This window comes from Sceloporus occidentalis, unplaced genomic scaffold, assembly GCF_023333645.1.
Source record: "Sceloporus occidentalis isolate IW3139 unplaced genomic scaffold, rSceOcc1.0.p SCAF_5, whole genome shotgun sequence".
NCBI classification, from domain to species: Eukaryota; Metazoa; Chordata; class Lepidosauria; order Squamata; family Phrynosomatidae; genus Sceloporus; species Sceloporus occidentalis.
Genome location: NW_028316985.1, coordinates 133,563,552 through 133,587,631, shown reverse-complemented (window position 1 = coordinate 133,587,631; position 24,080 = coordinate 133,563,552). Strand labels below are relative to the sequence as shown.

The following is a 24,080-nucleotide window of genomic DNA, read 5'->3' as shown; positions in this document are numbered from 1 at the left end:
AAAACAAAAATAACGACCACGGTAGATTTACACAAATTCAGTATAGATATTGATGAAATCAAAATAGTTAAGAGAGTATATAGCTGAGCACTAAAGTTAGAATCACCCAAGGCACTGTAATTCCTCATCACCATGTATAAATGTGACAAATGTACAAAAGCCGACAGAAAGAAAGTAAACTCATTTGAGATGTGGTGCTGGAGAAGCATGCTGAGGATACCATGGATGGCGAAAAAGACATGGGAACACTTTCATGGTTTCGATTTCCTCATTGTCTAGATTAAATGTATGTATTTCTTCCATGGTTCTTATTTGTATTTTCTTTGTGTTCAGCATTAAATCTGCCTTTGCATTTTCTTCCTTGGCTTTCCTTAGTAATTTTTCCAAGTCTATGATGTTTTCCACTAGTAATAATCCAAGATTATTGATGTCCCTTTCTCCTATCTTCACTCCTCCTCCTGCTGAGTCTAAACTGGCTTTTTAATCATATTTTCAGTACACAAGTTGAACAAATAAAGTGACAGAATGCATTTTTGCCTGACCACCTTGCCAATTGGGAACCGTTCTGTTTCTCCGAATTCTGTTCTGACAGTAGCCTCTTGTCCTAAGTAGAGATTCTTCAACAGGACTACCAAATGTAGTAGCACTCCCATGTCTTTAAGAGCATCCCATAGCTTTTTGTGATCTATGCAGTCAAAGGCTTTTCTATAGTTTATAAAGCACATGCTGATTTTCTTTTATAATTTCTTGGTGCCCTCCATTATCCAGCATATGTTTGCAATGCGGTCTCTAGTGCCTCTTCTTTTTCTGAATCCCACTTGCACCACTAAAATTTCTCTCTTCATGTATGACTGTGCTGCAGAATTTGAGCATAATTTTGCTTGCATGGGAAATGAATTTGCTTGCATGGGTCTTATAATTGCTGCAGTCTTTTGTGACTCCTTTTTTGTGGGTGGGGATGTATAGCGATAGTTTCCGGTCAGTTGGCCACCATTTGGTTTTCCAAAATTGTTGACAGATATTAGTTAGTACTAGACTTGCATGATGCCTCCTCCTTCCTTTGAAAAAAACCCAAACCTTTATTGTGAAATGTGTTATGGAATTGGCTCCCAACTGCAACCACACATGGTGGGTGACATTTTCAGACAAGGCCCCACTATCCTAGAAGTAGATCAGAGCCTTCTTGGTAGCTTCTGCTGGTCATTCAACTTCCTAGGTAGGGAGGATAGGCTGGCCACCTCCCTCTTTTTTCTGTCAGCTGGCTATGATGATTATTATTTAGGCAGGCATTTGCCAACTGACTGAGGTGTTGAGGAAAGGCTTTTGATTGGTGGCGTCTATGCTTTCTTTCTTAGTGTGCTTTCAGATTCTTTTTCATTCATTTGTAATTGGATGCATGCCCTTAAGTCATTTTCTGACTTATGGAGACCTTAAGGTGAACCTATTACTGGGTTTTCTTGGCAAAATTAGTTCAGAGGTCATTTGTCCATGCCCTCTCTTGAGGCTGTGAGAGTGTGACTTGCTCAGGATCACTCAGTGGGTTTTTATGGCTGAGGGGATGTGAAGCCTAGTCTCCAGAGTCATTATCCAGCACTCAAACCATTATACCATGCTGTCTCTCTTTTTTAAAATATTATTATTCCAGTGTTTTGTTTAAATGTTATTATACTTTTGTTTTAGTTAATTGTTACTAGCCACCCAGGTTTTGGAGGAAGGTACAGTATAAATAATAAACAAGCTAAAGCATGTCTAATTGAGCAATCTCACATTCTTTCCCATCTGCGTCTATTCTTGTGATGCTTCCCCTGTGTCAAATGTAACATGGTAAACTGATTGAGGCAAAAATCTATCCTCTCCCCCCCCCCCCCCACTACAGCACATAGCAATGCATACCAATGGCCAATTCTTAGCAGTGTTACTGTTTTTGGACTACAGTTCCAGGACCACCACTCCCACCACAATCCAAGAGTTGTAGATCAAAAAGCAATTTTTCAAACTGCTGTTGATGGCACCACACATTTAATCAATCAAATAATTAATTAGCTTATGGTCCTATCATGAACTAAAAAACAAACAAACTTAATTTAGCACTTTCATGTAATTCAGGAATTCTTTATAAAGTTCCTTTAGGATTCAAGGTTACATGAACCTTTGGAGTTTTATCTTTGCAGACTATATTCAGGATGTGTAATGGAAAGAATTTCTAGTATGGTTCTCAGAGTCAGAGGCAAAGAAGTGTGCAGCTCCACCAGTGAACTACATTAAAGAATCTTCATTGCTGTATTATTCCTCACCTTTGGTACATAACTAGAGCTGTGAGATAGAGGCAAGAGAATGGACTACTAGAAATAGGATGGGAATAATAGTCATTGGCTCAACTTCTGTTCATTCTTGATCTTGGAATGCCAGTAGAACAATCTTTTATCTGCCCTCTGGCTCCCAATTTTATGCCCCCGCCAGTACGTGCTAGAGTTAGGGACCATGAGGTTGCTGCATGGTCCCGTAACCCTAGCACAGTGCGAGGACGGCACTTTAGCGCCGTCTGTACCGCACCATAGATTTTTAAAAATTCTACCATATTGTAGTGAATCATTTCTTGAGTTTTAACTGTGTATAATGGCAAATTGCTACAGCACAATAAAATTCTGTTCTGTTCTTTCATATAAAGTTTAACAATCCAGACTTTCCTTGGGTTTAGAGTGCAAGTTCTAAACAGTGGGACCAAATAGCTATCACATACAAAAAGAAAAAAAAAATCCTTGGTTGTAACCATTCTAAAGCTGAAGATAAGTAAAAAGGCCATTCACAGCAGCAGTAACTGGTGATAATGCAATCATTGTAGCAATCATCCTGTCCTGGGAGAGGAAACTATTATCTCAGTTTTGATTTGTTTAGCAGGCGATCAGCCTAACAAAGAATGGCCATCTAGCAGTCATCAAAAATCAGTTCACACAAGTGACTCAGCACTGTATCAAACCCAAACTCCCTCATTTGTGTCCCCAAGTGAACCCTTTCATTGTTTTTGTATGCCTTCAAATCATTTCTGACTGTGAGCAACCCGAATGTGAATCTTTCAGAGTGTTTTCTGGGGTTGAGAATGTGTGACTTAGACATGGTCACCCAGTGGGTTTCCATGGCTGAGCAGGGAAGCGAACCTTGGTGTTTCAGGGTCATAGTCCAGTGCTCAAGTCACTGCACTATGTAAAGTCGAAGGCTTTCATGGCCGGCATCCATAGTTTTTTGTGGGTTTTTCGGGCTATGTGGCCATGTTCCAGAAAAGTTTGTTCTTGACGTTTCGCCAGCATCTGTGGCTGGCATCTTCAGAGAATGCTTTGCCTGGGAAAAGTGGGGTGTATATGTGAGCACTATGCTGGTTGGCCCTGTACTTTCTTCTAATATTATACATGAGTAGCTACAATTCACACATCAGGAGAAAAATATATTCTTATATTGGGGGATGTTGTTGGGGAAACAAAATCTGCCTGGTATTATTGACAGTGTCCCAATAGGGAGGTACAAATGAAAAATCATCTTGTGGTCCCTTCAAAATAAGGTGTAATCTTTACTAATGAGGAGTAATCTGTGTACCCTGTATGTAGGAATCCCAGCATTGCTTGTACTATAATACATTGGACCAAGTTATGACAGCCATGGTACTAATTATAAATATGGAGCGGCTTTAGTGAAATCTGGAAGCAAAAAGCTTTTTTAAAAAGTGCTTGTGTTTGTGTAGGGAATGTTATCATTTTTATATCATGACTTAGGCGTACAGACAGCCCCAAAATGGCACAGCAGGTGCCCATTTTAACTCCGGAGGGATGCTGCAACCACCAAACAGCGTGATGTCCCTCCGGAGTAAAAAGAACCTGGTACTTCCAGGTTCTTCTTCTTGTGGTGCCCAGGTTACGTAAAGATGGCTGCATGTCCCTTACGTAAAGAAGGCAGCACCCATGTGGACAGGACGCTGCCATCAGGCTATCACCCACACGTAGTAGGGCTCAGGACCATGCAGTTGGTACACGGTCCCACGCCCTACTATCACCAACAGGACACTGCTTCCTGGTGGTATGTACCGGGCTTTAAAAAAGGAAGCCTAATATTTTTCACCTTGATCCAGAACTTTGAAAAAATGGCATTTTGGGAGTACAGCTCCTAGAATTCCCCTCAACTAGCATGACTGTTCTCTGTGCTGACTGGGAACGTCTGGGAGATGTAGTCCAAAAATGTAGCTTTCTTATGCTGACTTGAGCACAAGAGATACATGAGTGATAAAGATACATGAGTGAGAAGCACTTTTTAAGCCCTGGAGTGCCTCTCCATTACTTGGAGCATAGCTCTTTTGCTATTAATAGTTTCTTGATTTAATGTGAGGGGAGTGCTTGAAAGGATAGCCATACAGTTATTTTAACAATTATGAATAATACTGAAGTCAAAGCAAATATTATTTTTAGTTGGAACAACTGTCATTTTATGTTTTTAAACAGAGTGTTAAAGATTCTTGTTTTGTGGTCCATTTAAAAAATAGGTTTATAGCCTTTCATTCATAAATAAGCAATTTTATCAGTCTGGAAAAGTTAACAATATGATTGTTCTGTGCAGGAACTCTCAAACAAAGTATACCTGACAGTTGGCCATCTGGTCTCTGCTTAAAGACCTCCAAGGAAGGAGACTCCACTATGCTCCAAGGGAATGTGCTCCACTGTCGAACAGCCCATACTGTCAGGAGGTTCCTCCTAATGTTGAAGTGGAATCTCTTTTCCTGGAGCTTGCATCCATTGCTCCGGGTCCTAGTCTCTGGAGCAGCAGAAAACAGCTTGCTCCCTCCTCAATATGACATCCCTCAAGTATTTAAACAGGGCTATCATATCACCTCTTAATCTTCTCTTCTCCAGGCTAAACATCCCCAGCTCCCTAAGGCGTTCCTCATAGGACATGGTTTCCAGAACCTTCATCATTTTAGTCGCCCTCCTTTGGACACGCTCCAGTTTCTCAATGTCCTTTTTAAATTATTACCCCATTGGTTATAATGGGACTTGAGCATCCACTGATTTTGGTTTCCACAGAAGGTCCTGGAACCAAATCCTGATGGATACCAACCCCCCCCCCCAATAATCTGTTGTCAATTTATAAAGAAGGTAGTTGAGTATGTTATTTTTAAAGTCCAGACATGTCTACGTACATTTTCCACTAGAGTGAATTTCTAGGTTCAGAATGCAGCCCCAAGGATTAATAAATGAAAGGAAATTGCTACTCTAAAGCAGGGTTTCTCAGTCAGGGTCCTTGGAGCCCTAGATTTCTGCAAGGGAAAGCTGGGAGTTCCACAAAAGATCTTTTTAATAAATAAATAAACAAACAAACAAACAAACTTTTTTGAGCTGTAGATACAATAATGTTTATACAGAGACATGAAGATTATTTCAAGGGTTTCTCCTGGATAAAAAGGTTGAGAAAGCTGATCTAAAGTAAGATTGCTTACCAAACCAACCATTGTAGCTGTGTTATTAGCAACAACTTACAAATGATAATGTTTTTCACTGTATTGTGAAAATCATCACTTTTTGTCATATCAAGCGTCTTTTACTTGCAAGAGTGAGCTATTTTTCTATCTTTCTCTAAATTTGATCAGCTTTCTTCCAGAGATGGGAGTGGCTGTACTCTGTTGTTGAATATGACACATTTATGATACGCTAGTAGAGTCTGGACAGTGTTTGGAAGGGGGGATATCAGTCTTCAGTTTTGTTTGCTGAGGTCTCAGAAGTTGATGAAGAGGTATTGCTCATCACTATGTCATAGTGGAATGTTTCCCATGGTTTTTCGGCAGACTGTGGGTTTATTCTATAGCTGGCAATATTTGGGGACTGAATTTGGGCAAACAGATTTGGGGGGAGGTATGTTTTGGTACACATGGTATACCCAGTCAAGGACTTAAAGTTTAGATAATCTCCACTTGTACAGCACTGTCATTATTCAGTCTTCACAAACATGTCTCAAACCATCTTTGTGAAGTGTACTTCTGTTTAATATCACAGGCCTGAACTTGTACGTTCCAGTCCCAAGTCCTATCCACAAATAATTTTCCTCTTTGTGAAGTCGAAGGCTTTCATGGCTGGCATCCATAGTTTTTTTGTAGGGTTTTCGGACAATGTGGCCATGTTCTAGAAGAATTTATTCCTGACGTTTCGCCAGCATCTGTGGCTGGCATTTTCAGAGAAAGATGTCCTGCTTGTTTAATTCCAGCTGTTTAATTCCAGCTGTATGTTTTCAGGAATATGGATACTAAAATAAGCATCTTCATCATATTACTCTCACTTGAACAATTCATTCTTGTGCATTATGAAAAAAGTGTGTGCACATTGGCATACTGACAAGCAGGAATGTGGAACAGTATTGTGGCCTGAGGCAATGTCTGAAGCCTTGCTAATAAACTAGTATATGCTGATACTATTTTTGACAGATGAGCAATAGTAAACCCACTGGACAACAGGATAGTGGATTGGCAGCACCATGATGACCTCCAGAATTGAGTTTAATGTAGTCTCTTGTCCTTGAGATCTTTCTCCTAGCTCAGATTTTAAAAAGCCTACCTCAGAACAAGTGATTGGACAATTTTTATATAGACAATTGCTATACAGTATAAGAAAGGTGGTCAAAAGATAAGCTTGCAATCATCAGCACGCATAAATGTAAGTCTGAAAAAACTCACCATGCTCTTATTCTGAGTAAATATTCACAGGATTTCATTGATTGTAGCTTTTTTCAAAAAGTTAAAAGGTAGTATGAGTTCACATTTTCATGAAATTGCTGCCATATTCATTTCACATCTTGACATTCTTTTCCTTAAAGAAAGTAATGTTGTGAGCTTATGCCATCATAAATGTCAGTCTTTAGCCATATTCAAGGATAGCCATATTGGCGTTGTTGTTGTTGTTGTGTACCTTCAAGTTGTTTCTGACTTAGGGCAACCCTAAGGCAACCCTATCATAGGGTTCTCTCAGCATGTTTCTTCAGATGGGATTTGCTTCTGTCATCCTTTGAGGTTGAGAGAGTGTTACTTGCCCAAGGTCACACAGAGGTTTCCATGCCTGAGCTGGGATATGAATGCCGGTCTCCAGAATCATAGTCCCATGCTCAAACCACTATACTATGCTTGCTGTACATGGTGGGTCATGTAGCAAAGTACAATAACATACAAAATCTGTAAAACAGTGATACCTTTATGGGACCAAGCAAAGTGCACAAAATACGTGTTGCAAGCTTTTGAAGCTTTCTGGCTTCTTAATTAGGCAAAGATGTTAAAAATAATACAAAAGGGAAACAAATTATGACAGTATTAGTCACAAGCCTGCATTTTGTCAAGATGTGGCTGTTCTTAGTTCAGATGGTACTGGAGGAACATTCATTCATAGTGCATTTTAGATGCATCAGAGGGAACTCAAAGAGAGGGCCAGTGGACTGGGACTTGACCATTTGAGGTTTCTACCGCCAACAAAGGTAAAACATTTTTTCTAAAAGATTTGGACTACATTTGGCATCTTTTAACAAAACAGCACCTTTTTTTCTAATGTAAAAACATGGAGGGCTTCTGTAGAAATGTAGTGTTCTTTGACTGACAAAGGAGCTTGTAGTGGCATAAAGGATGGTGGCAACCTGGATCTCAAGAGGAGCATCTTTTTGTCTTTGCTGATTGAACTTTTAAAAAAATTAGTACCCACATGTCCAGAAGAAGGAGCGGCGAACCTGAATGAATGTCCCTCCAACACCACCTGAACAGAGAGCAGCCACATCTGGACAAAATACAGGCTTGTGATTAACACATCATAATTTTTCCCCTCCTGTATGATTCTTTACATCTTCACCTGATGGAGAAGCCAGTGGTGCTTCGAAAGCTTGCAACATATATATTTATGCATTTTGGTTGGCCCTGAAAAGATATCATTGCTTGCACCCACCCTGCAGAAATAATCCAGTTTAACACCATTTTTACTGCCATGGCTCCGTGCTGTGGAATTCTGGGATGTTTAACTCTGCGCTGGTGCCACAACAAACTACACTTCCCAGAATTCCATAGCACTGAGCCATGGCAGTGAAAGTGGTGTCAAAACGGATTATTTCTGCAGTGCAGATGCAGCCATTGTTTTGTGGATTTTGGATATTGTTGTGCATCAGTCTTTTGGGTGCCAGAAGACTCTCTTGTGGTGCTTCTCATATTTCTTGTAAGGGGAACCCCAGCCTGTGAAAGAACTCACAATTTTAAAAACAGTTTAAAGCCCACTTAACTCCAGAGGACCCAGGCTATGGCTTTCTCTTGCTTGATTTATTAGAGATTACCCTGTAATTTGTAATGGAAACAGATGCGAAAGTGCTATGGAAAAGAGGCTGCCTGCTCGCATGTAGCCAGGAGTCGTTGCATGGACGCATAAAGGAACACACATGCACACATCCATCTTGCCTGGTCTAAGGAGAGGGTGAGACAACTTCAGCAGGCTCGGTTTGATGAAGAGAAGACCAGAAGAAATGCAAGGGCACCGCAGTATCTCCGTCACACACGCCTTCTTGAAACATTACATTTTAGCCAGTGACTGCTTGCATGCTCAGGGACTCTTATTGTGAAAGAGCAAGAAAGCTTTAGCGGAGAACCACTGAGTCACGAAGTTGGTGTTCTCTCCTCTGACTAATCTGTATATATTATTGAGTACCTGCTCCACTCCACTCCAGTTGCAAAAGTGCTGGTGTTAAGGCTGGAACTGGGCTGCTTAACGCTCCATATGGAAAAGCAGCACAGTGGCTTGAGCTAGACACAGAAAAGGTAAGGTGGAAGGGGTGTGCACACTATGCTACGTCTCTCTATATACAGCAGCTCTTGTATGCCAGGTGGGTAAATCTGCTAAACAGCAGGGATGGAGTGGGAAGATGAAAGTAATGATACCCACAGAAATGTGATCAGCTATGTAGCTGGTAAGGCTCTGCTCTTGTACTCTTTCTTTCTGTGTATCTTACTGTATTAGTTAATCTTTCTGAAATTGGAGCCATGCTTTGGCACCCTCTCATCCCTTTTGCAGTCTTTGGCATCCCTTTAGGGTTTTTTTCCAAATCTGTCTGGCGTACCAGTGTGGCAGCAGCTGTTTGAGTCTGTGTCGATGTGTGATTTCTCACACATTGGCTAGAATTCTGGATTTCTTTTTTCAAATTCTTCCTTTTTTAACTGCACTTTTAAGGAAGACTGAAGGTCTCTCCCCCTACCTTTCCAAAAAGAGAAATAGAAAAGGTCAGAGTGAGCGTACATGTTAGTGGCGAGAATAAAAAAGGAATAAAAAAGAGGAAACAATAATACATGCTTCTAAGTAGGGACAGATCTTCAAACCTATGGTATGACTTAGATAATATTTAGCCAAGTGAGCAGCCCATAACTTCAAGGATCTGGGTTGTGTTTTACTACATTCAAGTTGGTACAGGTCATTAACAAACTTTCATGTTATGTCAGATTTGGGTGGTTCAGCTAGCTAAATGCATTTCGGGAATGGTAGTTGGTGTACGTGTTTATTTTTGTATGCTTGTTTACTTTTGCCAAACTGAGTTGTGGCAGGGAATTTGTGTTAGTGGTGTGCCTCCTAACAGCTTTGTGAATTGCAGAGAAACTCTAACCCAAAGGGATTTTTCTCCCCTTGGCTACCTATTTTTCTTACCACAGTAGACATTAAAGGTTAAAACTGGTTTTAAAAAAAGGTATGCGAAAGTTTCTGGCATCAGAAACCTAATTAGGAAAAATGATGGGGAAAGTAAAACATTTCTTCTCCACTTTTTTAATGTATCTTTGTGTGGGGGGTGGGTAATGATGTGTTTACAGAAACTTTGACAGCAGTGAGATGCATTGGCTTTCAAAGAGAGAGAAACCAGTGTCTGCTTTTGGAACATTTAGATCAGCATTAGATTAAGGAATATGAAGAACTCCAGTCTAAAAATAAGAATGGGTGTGCTTTTATTTTAGAAGGTGTTTAGACAAAGGAAACTCTCTTGAATATTTTGGATTTTAGACTAAACCCCAGTGTGTGACTTAGAGAAGAAGATGAAATCATTGTTATTTCAAAGGTACTAAATTCTGTGTTGTGCCTACTCACAGCAGACCCTTTGCAAGGGTTGAGAATTGTTAGCTGCAACTTCCTTAAGTCCCTTGAGTTCCCTGGGTCTGTTCCCTGTATAATTAAGGCTTGTTTTAGCCCATTAACAAGACTGATTGCCCCACAATCATGCTATAAAGAGTGTGTAAATACACATTTATCTGTGCATCTCTGCTATGTTTTATGAAGAAGAGGGTTGTGCTATTTGTCTGTCTTCTGTTTGGTCTGTGTGGCCTCTAGGAAGATGAAAGGCGCCTGTGATTAGACAAATGCTAGCTATGAAAAGCCTAGGATGAGTAAGTGATAACTGTCTGTAATGGGTTATTTCATGAGGAAAAATGTTTATCTTTTGGCAAATCTATTGACCTCAAGAAACTTGACTAAACCTTTGAGTGCAGGAGGATATTGTGTGAATCATTGACTATTGCTTCTGAGCCCTGAACAACTAAGAGAGTGGCCTCCAAAAGTATTTTCTGTTTGATTGCCACATAACAAAATAAAGCATACAAGTCCAAGCTTTTATTAACTCAAACTTCTTTTACATGTTGGGTTTGAATCAGTTTGTGAGACAAAGCCTGACTTTGATCCTTGAATTATCAATAGTTTAGATATTGTGGGGATGTTTGTTAGACAAAGATATCATAAAAATTAATGAACATTGAGTTGGAGGCAGGCTAAATTAGGAAAGCTTTAGGATTATTGAAATCAATCGTACTTAAATTATTCGTAATTAACTTAAGTCTCAATTACAGAAAGGTGGGCAATTTGTGGTTCATTCAGTTTTTTGAGGAGAGGTGTTGAAGTTCCTATCAGCTCTAGAAAGCATAGTCATTGGTGGTGAGGAATGATGGGATTTGCAGTCCAGAAACATCTGGACATGTTGTTCACCCCTGGACTAAAGCATACATTATCTTACCAATTAATCCTATACAGTATATGCCTGCTTAAAGGTAACTCCCATACACTTCAGTAGGGGCATGTAAGACTACAAGATTAGTCTGTATCTGACCTATTAAGAACTGGTTCATTGTACCATGTGTTTTTGTTGTTAAAATTTTATACTGATGTGTAGGAAACATCGGTACCTCGGTGTATGTATGTGTCTTCAAGTCACCTGTCGATTTTTGGCAACCCCATGAATTTCAGAGGGTTTTCTTAGGCAAGGAATACTCAGAGGTGGCTTTGCCAGGCTGCCATTAATGAAACAAGCATTAAATAATTGGTAGGGTGAAATAATAAGTAGGATAAAAGTAAATATTTTAAATATTTTATAGTAAAAATATAAATCAAAGAAGAGATTTTTCAGTTTGTCTTTGCCATGCAAAATAATTGACTGGTACTAAAATTGTTTTTTTGTAATATAAATTGATACTGAAGGGTTGCCTTCATACACACTTTTCTCTAAAGATTACCTTAGAATACTTGGTAAAAATAAGATGTGTTTACCGTAAAAGTGTACAATCTGATATACAATATATTGAATTGCTAAAATGTTTAATGAATAGTTGCTTAATAATATTATTGCAAAAGATGAATTCAGCCATATGTAATTGCAGTGAATATCTTCTGCACATCTTCCTGCTAGATAATGGCCTGTTACAGACTGCCAAAATAAAGCTGCTTCGGGTCTCTTTGGAGGTATGCTATTTAAATGATGCATGGGTCCAAAGAGTCTGGAGGTCATGCCAAAGCCACACTCCATTCCTAAGCACTGGAGTGCAGCTTTGGTGCAGCTTCCGGATTCTTAGGATGCATGCATCATTTAAATAGCATAACTCCAAAGAGACCCGAAGCAGCTTTATTTTGGCAGTCTGTAACAGGCCAATGTGACATTTAGATGGCTGATGCCAAACTCTTCCATGCTACCATGCTTGGGATCATTTATATAATAATAGCAGCTGATTCTTTTGGTGTGATACTATGTGTCTGTGGAATGGATCTGAATATTTTTCCAGTCACCTGGAGGAATCAAATAGCATGGTTGTTCTTTCTTGCCTAACCAGACCCACTTTCTTGCTTTCCTTATGATAATATTGTTAGATTATAGGGTATTCTATTATACTCTCCAGCTTTAACATCAGAGATATCTGTGCACCCCTTCATCTTTCACCACCTTTATTTAATTTATATACCGCCTTTCTCTCAGAGTGGGATCCAAGGCAGCTTCTGGGTAAAACTGGTTAAAAACTTAGAAATACAGGGGAAGCGTGTCCCTGTTGGTGCTCTTGGACATCTCAGCGGCTTTCGATACCATAGACCATGGTATCCTTCTGGGACGCCTGGCGGAGGTGGGAATCGGGGGCACTGCGCTCCAGTGGTTCCGGTCCTACCTCTCCGGGAGGTCCCAGATGGTGCAGCTGGGAGACGTGTGCTCCGATGAGAGGGCCCTTAAAACTGGGGTCCCTCAAGGAGCCATTCTGTCTCCCTTGCTATTTAACATTTACATGAAACCGCTGGGAGAGATCATCCGGAGACATGGGGCGCGGGGTTATCAGTACGCTGATGACACCCAAATAATCTTCTCTATGTCTCCGACTGATGCAGTGACTGAGGATGGCGTCTCTCCTCTCGTGGCCTGTCTGGAGTCAGTAATGGGCTGGATGAGGGAAAACCGACTCAAGCTGAATCCAGAGAAAACGGAGGTACTCGTGATAGGTTCCCCTGGTCCAGGAATGGCGGTGGTTCCACCTGTCCTGAACGGGGTCACGCTCCCTGTGAAGGACTCCGTGCGCAGTCTGGGGGTGCTTCTTGACTCGTCCCTTCACCTGACTGCTCAGGTGAATGCGACAGTCAAGAGCACCTGTTATCAGCTTCGGCTTATTCGCCAGCTGCGCCCATACCTGGCCCAGAGGGACCTTGAAACTGTGGTACATGCCCTGGGAACCTCGAGACTGGATTTCTGCAATGGACTCTACATGGGACAGCCCTTATACCAAACCCGGAAGCTCCAAATGGTGCAGAATATGGCAGCTAGGCTGGTCACTGGCACGTCCAGGGCCAGCCATATAACACCGGTTTTAAAAAACCTCCATTGGCTGCCCATTCGCTTCCGGGCGCAATATAAGGTGTTGGTGATGACCTATAAAGTCCTAAATGGCTTGGGCCCAGGATACCTGAAGGACCGCCTCTCCCCGTACATTCCGCCTCGCACCCTCAGAACATCTGGGCAGCAACTACTTAGGGTTCCCGGGGCGAGACTATCCTCCACCTCTAGGAGATCCTTTTCCATCGCCGCCCCGGCCCTTTGGAATACGCTGCCCATAGAGCTCCGCTCAGTTACCTCCCTGGCCCAATTCAAACGGGATTTGAAAACCTACCTGTTTCAAATCGCATTCCCCGATTAGTCCTTATAGACCCCCCCACCGCACAGGCCGCACAGGCAATGGTTTGGCTAACCCGGGGGCTTTTGTTCTTGTTTTTGCTTTTGTTCTGTTCTGTTTTGGCTTTTTGTTTATTGTGTGATTTATGTAATTTTTGCTTTGGTTTTTAACTTGTATATTGTGTATTTTTAACTGTTGTGAACCGCCCTGATCTTACGGAAGGGCGGTATACAAATAAAATATTTATTATTATTTTATTAAAAACAATTAAAATAATTTCATTTAAACTTTAAAAACTATGTTTAAAAATACAGAAGTTATAAACATAAATAAATACAGCATGCACCCAAGTAGGAAGTCTCCCTGAGAGTGAGAACATATTAAAAGCCTGCTTAAACAAAAATGCCTTTGCCTACTGGCAAAAGGAAAGCAGGGAGGGGGCCAGCCTAGTGAAACAGCCACTGAGAATTTTCTCTCATGTTCTCACCAAGTGAACCTGTGATGGTGGCAAGACTGAAAAAAGCCTTTCCCTTCAACTTAGACTAGGGATGGAAATTATATGGTTGTTGGTAGACAACAACTCCCAGAAGGTCCAGCCAGCATAGCCAGTGGTGAGGGAAGCTGGGAGGGTCAGTCCAGAACTAGAGGACAGGACAATTCCTGGCCGTGGTTTAAACAGCTTCAGGGAGAATAGGCCTATGAACGATGACTACTCAAGATAGTACCTTCTCCATGCAAAATCAGAGTAACATACTTCTTAATATGAGACTGCATCTCTCATTCCCAAACATATTCCTAAAGCATAAGGTTATAGCAGTTGCATACCATTTTTACTCCCCTGGTTCTATCCTACAGGATCCTGGGCTTGTAGTTTGGTAAAGTACTTAGAATTGTCTAATAGAGAGCTCTTGTCCATTTACCTAAACAACAGAGCTGTACAGCTGGAAATTCTACGTACCTCATCAAACTACAAAACCTGGTATTCTGTAGAATGGAGCCATGGCAGCTGAGGTAGAATCAGGTTGCTATAATTGTGTAGTGTTGATACACTCTCAGTCAGTGAACATTAGTCACTGGGGAGCATCAGCACACAAAGGCTGTTGTCTTTGTGCCCAGCTTGTGAACTTTCCAAAGGCATTTGGATGACCCATGTGGGAAGATATGGTGCTGAACAAAGTAGGCCTTGGATATGTTACAAAATGACTCCTATGTTTTGATCCTCTCCCCCTTGATTATGCTGGCTGTTTAGACAGTAGTTTACAACTACAGTATATGATGCTAGTTGGAGGATCTTAGAATTATAGAACCATAGTTGGGAGAGATCACAAGGGTCATCCAATCCAGCCCCCTGCCATGCAGGAACTCACAGTCAAATCACTCCCAACAGATGACCATCCAGCCTCTGTTTAAAAACCTCTGAAGATGGAGGCTCTACCACTTTCCGAGGCACTGTGTTCCACTGTTGAACAACGCTTACTGTCAGGAAGTTCTTCCTAATGTTTGTGTAGAATCTCTTTTCCTGTAGCTTGAATCCATTGCTACATGTCCTAATCTCTGGAGCAGTGGAAAATAAGCTTGCTCCATCCTCAATATGACATCAGTATTGATCTTCTAGATGACACTATCAGCGGAGAAATCGGGGGCACTGCTTTGCAGTGGTTCTGGTTCTAGCTCTCGGGCAGATTCCAGATGGTGTCACTTGGCGACAGCTGTTCAGCCAAGAGGGAACTCAAATTGGGTGTCCCTCAAGGCATGATGCTGTCGCCAATGCTCTTCAACATTTACAGGAAGCCACTGGGTGAGATCATCCAGAGACATGGGGCTTGTAATTTCCCATTTGCTGAGTTAACCACTCAGAGTCAGGAGCTTTCCCAGCAGATAATGGTCACCAATTAGCAGACACTAATCCTCTTTTGCATTAACTTCCCATCCTGAGGTCTGCATCAGCAACAAAACAATAGACATGCAATTCACTCCTGCATTCCCAGGCTCACACAGTATGTATGTATGTATGTGTGTGTATATGTGTGTGTGTGTACACACACACACACACACACACACACACACACACACTTTTTTTTTTCCAGGCAAGCATTCTCTGAAGATGCCAGCCACAGATGCTGGCAAAATGTCAGGAAGAAACACTTCTAGAACATGGCTACAAAGCCCGAAAAACCCACAAAAAACTATGGATGCTGGCCATAAAAGCCTTCAACTTTATATTATAACCCGTCACCCAAATCAAACCTTGCTTTGCCCTTGGGTGAATACTCTTTCTTATTTAACAAGTCAGGGAACCCTTTTGAATAGAGTTACAGTAAATATATGAAAGCTGTTTAACATAGGGCTATCATCTGTTTTAAAACTGGACTCATTGTTAGGAAACATAGGTATTAATCTTTCTGTAATAGGGATGTCTACTTGTGCCTTTCATGCCAAAAGACACCAGTATATTATCTGCGTGTGGCTTTATATGGCATCTCCATGCTTTTCTTTGGATTAACATTCAGCAGCACCTTGGCCTTTTCTTCAGTCTATTCTGAAAGCTGTGCAGTCTGACAAGCTATTAAGGAAACATCTGATCAGAGAATGAGTCTGACATGGGTCCCAAATAGGAAAAGAAACCTCATTTATTGAGGAAACTAATTAATGATAGAAAATTGCTGTTGTAGAAGAACTTTCCTTTCTTTTCTAAAATATGTGAGAAGCTTTATATTCCGGGAAGTCACACCAACTTGGCGAGCTGTTGAGAGTATTGTTTTGATTACTGGCATCTCAATCTTCACTGTATTTTTCTTGGAAATAAGTTTAATGGATGGCATTTTAATCTAGGGCTTGCCTCCTGTGTTCAGTTGCTCATGTCAGAAAGTGAAAGAATGTGGAATCTGGTTGAGCAGAAGGTTACCAAAAAGGAACATTTGAGTGAGCAAGTTGAATCTCACAGGACTGGCACCAATTGACTGAAACTGACAAAATACAGACTTGTTTGAACAAATGTGATGCAAGTACACAACAGGTTTGGGGAAAATATTATCTACAGCTGCTCACAAGAGTGCTGTATTTGTACTGTGGCTAGGAGTGTGTGTGTACTCACAGTGTCCCCCCACATGTTGAACATTCCCCTGTTAAAATCAGAGCTTGGAAAATTTAGCTTGCAGGCTGTGGGATTCTGAGATTTGTAGTCCCGAAAGTAACTTTTCTCCAAGTATTGTTTAAAGATATCCCTGTATAAATCCTAAATTGTTCTTTAACACATTGAAAAGTTTAGAATCTGAAAAACAGCTGGATGATAGGGTATAAGATCTTTTTGTTAGGAAAAAATAGGCTTAAGGTGCAAGTATCTGAATGATCTCTGCATTCTTTTGGAGAAGTACCACCATACTACCTTAAAGATCTTGTTAGGGCTTGTCATATGGTGATGTTCTTTGAAGAAGGATAAGCCCTAGATTACTTTAGGCCTGGATACTATTTCTGGTGCATAGGAATAAGGAATCAATAGAAACTCTAAGCATCCCCATGTTCACTACCCTCACCAGGGTTGGCCCAAGACATTTTGCTTTGTGAGGAAAGGACAGAATATTGCCCATATGCACACACACTATTCCAGATGTAGCTGAGTCCCATTTCTTTGATTTTATTCAACACTGACAGTGGTGAAGTGTCTTCCACTGCCCCTGTGGACAGCATCTTAGTTTGTAGAATCAAGGAGGACAGGCAGAGCTCAGGCTGGGCAGCTCTGAGACAGTCCACAGTTTAAGGCAGCAGTGTCCAAACAGAAATAGTGGCAATCTGCAAGCCAAATAAAAAGCAGCCTATGGTCTAGCACATAATGTCTAGTATTTAGAGAAATTGGGAGGGAGTGGTAAGGAACGCGCTGGCAATGGCTAGAGCCCAAATGCAAACATTGTTTCCTTGTTCAGCACAAAGGCTTGTAATTCTGAGCTTCCCTGGCCTCACTTGAAGATGCTGAGACAGGAGTTCTCATGACCCAGACTGTCTTCACTGGGAAGGCTTGAAAATTAGTTGGTGTTCTCAAACGAAGTGGTTTCTCAAGCTAAGAGATGTCCATACCTCCTCTTTCCACTCATAGTGAAAATACCTCAGTCCCCCCCCCCCCCCAGTTGTTATCCAATAGAGGAGAATAGTCAGGGACTGAATAACTGAATAGTCAGGGAATGAAGGAAAATTGTTGGGGGTCTACCAGTGCAGCCTTCCACAATATCAAATTCTTGAAGCATTTGCCTCATTTTGCCTAAAAGGCCTGACCATGGTTGTCACAGATAAATATATTCAACTTATTCATGCAAAATAAATATTTCCTGCAGAACATCTATACAAGATAGATGTGAAATAGTCTAACAATGTCCAGGGAAGGTGTAGTTCAAATTCTACTTTTTCTTTCTTTCTGGCTGCTATATATAGAAAGGAGGCTTGTGTAATACATGTTAAAATAGAAAAGAAGGGAGAAGCCAGTTGCATTTTTTCCATTACACTTCATTTTAACAGATGTTTTCTCTTCTCCCCCAAACTCCACAATAAAATACCATGGTGCTTCAGTCTCAGCAGGGAACTAACACAACATTACACAGAACAATAGTTGCATCATCTATCACTCATCACTATTTAAGTCCAAGTTTGCAACTTAAAACCTGATTGATGTGTTGTAAACATAGTTTTACTGTTATCTGTACAAATGTTTAGAGAATAACACAAAATTGCTTTTTATTTTCTTGACCATTCTTTGGAAAGGAGACCTTAGTAATGAACTCTGGAAACAGAATCTTTCAAAACCAAATAGTAATAGAAGGTTGAGACCTCTTAGTGGATAATTTTTGAATGAGAATTGGTATGAGATGTAATGTTTTACTGCCATCTATTAGATTATACTCAGCTGAGTTCATAAATATTTAGTGAAAAACTCAAGTTGATGTAAATATGAAAGTGAGCAGTAAGAATTCATGTAGGACTTCTTTGCTTCCTTGTCCCTTTTTGCAGTGTGTGAGGGGAGAGAGTCAAATGCTTATGCTTATGTTTAGTGGCAAAAAGATTGTTTGCCATCTTGTCTGAATGTGACAAGCCATAGTTCACAGTCATATCATGATCCCAAATCTTGATTTGTGGAAACTCAGTGGTGGCTGGTGGTGTCCATGTAAATTTGGCTCCTTCAAAGTTGGGACTAAACCATGGAGTAAATTTAACTACCCCGCTGTCATGGACACCATGAGCCACCACTAAGTTTACCCAAACCAAGGTTTGCGATCTTGATTTGTCCTATTTGGTTCAATACTTTGGTCTTTTAAAGTTTGAATTAAACCATGTAACAAGTTCACCATCTCATTGACACCACCCAACTGCCACTGTGAAAACCAATGGATTGCTATGGTTTGCTACTATCTAAAAGAGGAAACCCTGTTTCTCTCCTTCTACCCCCATCTATAACTCATAATTTGCTACAATAGCAGCCTTACAAACCCAATCTCAAGAGGTGCATGATTAATAGGCTGAATTGACTTTAAAATGTAAGTCTTATCCCTGGTGCCCAAGTGTTTTCTTCCAGTTTACAGTACTATACTTGTTTTATCGATCCGAAGGGAGAGGCGGGGCAATATAAATAAAAACTTTTATTATTATAGCAGGACCTTGTTTACAGTTTACAATGTGTAGTAGTTTAGAATGTCATATTCCTCGGTACTGTGGCCTGTCAATTGCTTCCATGATTATTGTTCATCAATACTAGCGTAAGCATCTTTACTCCGAAGTAAGCAACGCTATCTGCTTTTGTTGTAAAAGGCTTAAAGTTCTCATCTGGAAAGCAACATTTTGGAAAGATTGGAAAGTTCTAATTGCAAGCAACATTTTGTTGTTGTTTTGGAAGCTTCTGTTTCTGATTAAGACATCCATTTTATGAGATTATATTCTCTAAGAACTTAAATGGACACACTGAAGCAAATTGTTAAATTGAAGAGAGGTTTCCTATTAAGGGAGAGTGATGTAATGCCAGTGAAATACAGCCAGCTTCTCTCCACTCATTTTATTTATATTAGCTGCATACCAGAAAAAGATACCCCAACAACATGAGTACTGCTCACTATATTTAGTCAGGAGGTTTTGTTTATATGCAATAGAAATAATTGGAAGTAATTATAAAAAGGTATTTTGAGCATTTTAGTTCAATCAAGTGGACTTCAGAAAAATGTTTTCTAAACTGTCATAGAACTGAGGTAGCATTTGGTGCTGAATGTTTTAAGACTTTTTTAAAGACTTAAAACATATCAGGATCAGACCATAGTTGTGAACAGATTATTCATCTGTTTTGTTAAAAAATCATAGCTAGAACAAACCCAAGTAAAGTGTACCCCTGGTATCCACTGAGGTTTGTTTACAGGATACCCCATGGATACCAAAATCTGTGGAAGCTCAAGCCCCATTAAATACAGTGGCATAGTAAAATGGTGTCCCTTATATAAAATAACAAAATCAAAAGTTTTTTGTGGGTTTTTCAGGCTATGTGGCCAAAAAACCCACAAAAAAATATGGATACCGGCCATGAAAGCCTTCAACTTCACAACAAAATCAAAGTTTTATACAAAGCTGTGGATGGTTGAATCCATGGATAAAGAATCCGTGGATATGGAAGACCAACTGTACATCCAATAAGGACATTACACGGAATTCTGGTTAGTTCTAAAAAGGAAGCCCTACAACTTTCATGAAGTTATAGAGTGAGAGGTTCGCAAACTAGATGTTCATGTAGCCATTTATAACACTCAATCCATAGCTGAACATTTTGCCTAGCCTATATCTCTGATATGGAAGTCTAGCAAATTGCAATACTCCAGGTGTATGAGTGTGTATAAATGCCTAGACAGCAATAGCAATGTTGATATTTGTTCTTGGGAAAAAACATTTCAGTTTACCTTTTAAAATGTGTCATAGAATCATAGAGATGAAAGACACCACAAGAGCCATCCAGTCCAACCTCCTGCCATGCAGGACCTCTCAATCAAAGCATACCCGACAGATGGCCATCCAGCTTCTGATTAAAGACCTCCAAGGAAGGAGATTCCACTACACTCCAGGGGAGTTTGTTCCACTGTTGAACAGCCCTTACTGTCAGGATGTTCCTCCTAATGTTGAGGTGGAATCTCATTTCCTGTAGCTTGCATCCATTCTTCTGCGTCCTGTTATCTGGAGCAGCAGAAAACAAGCTAGTTCTCTCCTCAATATGACATCCCTTCAAATATTTAAGCAGGGCTATTTCTCTATGAGGTGAAAGGCACTTTTCCCACCTAAATGTGCTATGACTGTGATTAATTCCCTCGTGCTATAAAAAACTAAGGAGAGATGTTTGTTCAAACCACAAGCAACAAAGTTGGGTGAGACTGGTGAAGGTTTTTTCCCTTCTCTTTTCATATTTTTTGTTTTCTCTGATTATATTTATGATATTTATGTTTAACAATGCTGCATTTTTCCTGTGTCTGTTATTTCTGTTCTGAGATTATTATAATTTTTGAATTAATTCTACGTCCCTCTGAAAGGTATACCAGGGATTAGTCATGCTGAAGAGTGTAGAGAATCTCCCAAACTGGGCAAAATACATTCATTAACTTGAGACACTGATGAGGATGTCTATTTATTTACTCCATTACATGACCTAGAAATATCTCTTATTTCTACCTTGTTTTTCAAGGCTCCCAACATAGTTCACAATTGTGTGTGGGATACTTTTGCTCATATAGTATAAGCCATACTGAATTATTTGTTCAATGTTTGTGGGATACAGTACGAGGAAGTCATCCAAATAATATGAAACTAAGGAGGATAGACTATGGAGTGGGGTGTCCAGCATTATTGGGCAGATAATCTTCTCTAGGTTTTAGTTTGAATTTGAAGAGAACTGTCCAGAGGTGCTTTCATTTTGCTTTCAAAATTTAGCCTCAAACCTAGAGTAGATTCACCACCCCATTGACTTCAGAAATGTTAGGCTGTCCTATGAGATGGTTCTGGGTCTATTTTTAGAATGGAATTTCTCAGACTCAGACCAGCCATAACTACTAATGTTCAAGTCAGTACTTGCAAGGAAGCTTCCCAGTGGGAAGTAAGCCTCACAGCAGGACCATGGACTGTCCTCAGATAAAGTGTGCACTAAACAACCAGACCTTCTCTAAGTCCATTTTTCCTCATGATCTGAAGGCCAGATTCCATGTCACCTCGTTCCAACACCTTTGCACCTCATCACTTAGGTTGACTGATGGCATAGTGGATTCCTATGTGTCTGCACAGTATTTTCTTCTTTGTCTTTCATAATTGCACAGGGTGCACAAAATCATTCTGCTGACTCCCTTTTCTGCAGGGTAGTGTGGCAGGCTAAAACCTAGAGCATCTGGAAGCTCAAGACCAAACCAGAGCCTGATGACCAAATTTTTGCTGGTGGCCATAATTTTTGTTGTTACCCACTCTCAGAGTTTGAGAGATGCTAAAATTAATAAAATAAAATCAGGCAGCATTATAGCTATATATTTTTAAAAAAACACTATTTACTTTTTTCTGTTTTTCAAAAGCAACAAAAATAGTTGTTTTTTTAAAATTTCCTTTAAAAATACAAATGCCACAGTCTCTCAGCTTGTAATACAGAACACACTTTTCTCCTACCTATTTTGTTTTTTCCACAGTATCCACAACAGAGCATAAGACATAGCACAAGCCAGTACCTGAACCTAGTGATATTCATCCTCTCCCCTTTAGCGGAACCATATCCCCAACTATAAAAGTTACAGCTATACCACAAAAGATTAAAGTATCCCTAATTAAGTTGCAATGTTATGTAATTATAGCTTCCTTATCGGGGAAAGGAATTAATTAGAAGCAACTAGTTATTTGTAACATGTTCTGCCCTTCTGCTCATAAATTTTTAATATTTAGACTGTGTAGGCTGCTTGCTACAAGTAATGGGAGAGGGGTGACAAACAGAAAATTGCTGGAAAAGAATGACTTCTTTGCTGTGTGTTTCTCATATTGCCAGAAGAATAAGAAAATGAATGTTGAAATGAACATGCAGAGGAGGGCTGAGATCAGAGTGGGAGGAGTGGAGCAGAGGGAGTATACATACTGACTCGGAGTACCCAAACCATAAAGAACAGAGAGTTTTGTGACACCTTAAAGCTTAATAGGTTTATTACTTCATGAACATTTCTGAACTATAGCTCACAACGTTGATGCTGGAAAACAAGATTGTAAGCATGAGTTCATGTTTCAATACCATGTCCTCTTCCATATCACATTAGTGAGCCTTCTCCTTCTCTTTGTCATGGCAGCGTTGTGGTACATATTAATAAAGAAAAGTGATAGACTAGATAATAAACTATTATCTTGGTAGTACACAGAAAACTACTTATTACCAAATACAATTCAAGTTAAAACTCATTTCCCACAACAACTTTGCTTAAATTTATCTAATTCAAAATTTGTGTTTGTTCTTCAATGTTATGTCAATATTACTGGGCTATTTCATCACAGAAGCTGTTGCCTTTCCTTCTGTGAAAAAACAGAACAAAACACAGTTTGGCATGAGAAGAAAAAAATTCACGGAGCCTCCAGCTTGTACTACCTCAAAAGTAATATTAGCCACAGTTATTTAAGTTCAGGCTACATGGTAAGCAATGGTTTGGTGTAATGTCACATCTGGAACTTTCTATACCAGTATATGCCCAGTTAGACGGAAATGTGACTGCCCCTGCATAGTAATTATATGCAGCCTGAAATAATAGTCTGTTTTATTATATAACCCTCTGCCCTCATGATGTTACTCTTTCTTGCACGGGAAGCTTCAGTAGATGATCGAAAGATCATACATATCATCATCCTTCTAAAATGCATTGATTAGATTTATATATATATATACACACAGAGAGAGAGAGAGAGAGAGGTACGTACCACAACCACAGAAGCTAGTAAATCTGCTTCCGTTGGTAATTTGTGCTCATTCCAGATATGTTTCAGTGGTATTCTGCCATGAAATCATTTTAGGCAGGCCCACTTTGTATTTCATGAGAAACATGGCTTGCATGGGAGTTCTGGTTTATAGTATTATTCTGGTGAAAGCTGTGAGAATGCTTCTACTACTACCAATAGCTACTAATCTAACCACAGACTTTCTGATCCATGGTTTGTTTATCATGACATGTCAACCTGGCACTGTGATTTGTGTCATTCCCAACAAGCAAGAAGAATAAATAAAGGGGTAGTTCCCTGGCATGTGAGTGAAAAGACAAGGTAGTTTTCTACATTCAGGCAGCCCAATAAACATATCTGGGACAGAGGATCTGTGATTCCTTGAGCAGTGTGTGCCTAGCAGATTGCCTTATTCTTTAAAAATCGGAATCCTCAAGAATCCTGGCTTGTTGTGACATCCAGACAAACATCATATAATGTGATTGTCTCTTATTGGTGTTGTTGTTGTCTGATAAAAACCTCAAAATGTTGGATGAGCTAAGAGGCATTAGGCGCGTTCTGTTTATTAGTGGAATTGGTCTGAGGATGTAAATGTGTCATGACTTCTAACTTCTGCTAACTCAGGGAATACCCTGAGTCATTCAAAGGAGAATTTCAGATAATTTGGCCTAGAGATTTGCGTACTCTAACAACA

At 40.1% G+C, this 24,080-nt stretch overlaps 1 protein-coding gene across 6 annotated transcripts in view; it reads left to right on the top strand.

Moving 5' to 3' along the window:
- Positions 1-24,080, top strand: part of LOC149312848 (palladin-like) — a 288,974-nt gene that overhangs the window by 196,101 nt on the left and 68,793 nt on the right. The window lies entirely within an intron of this gene.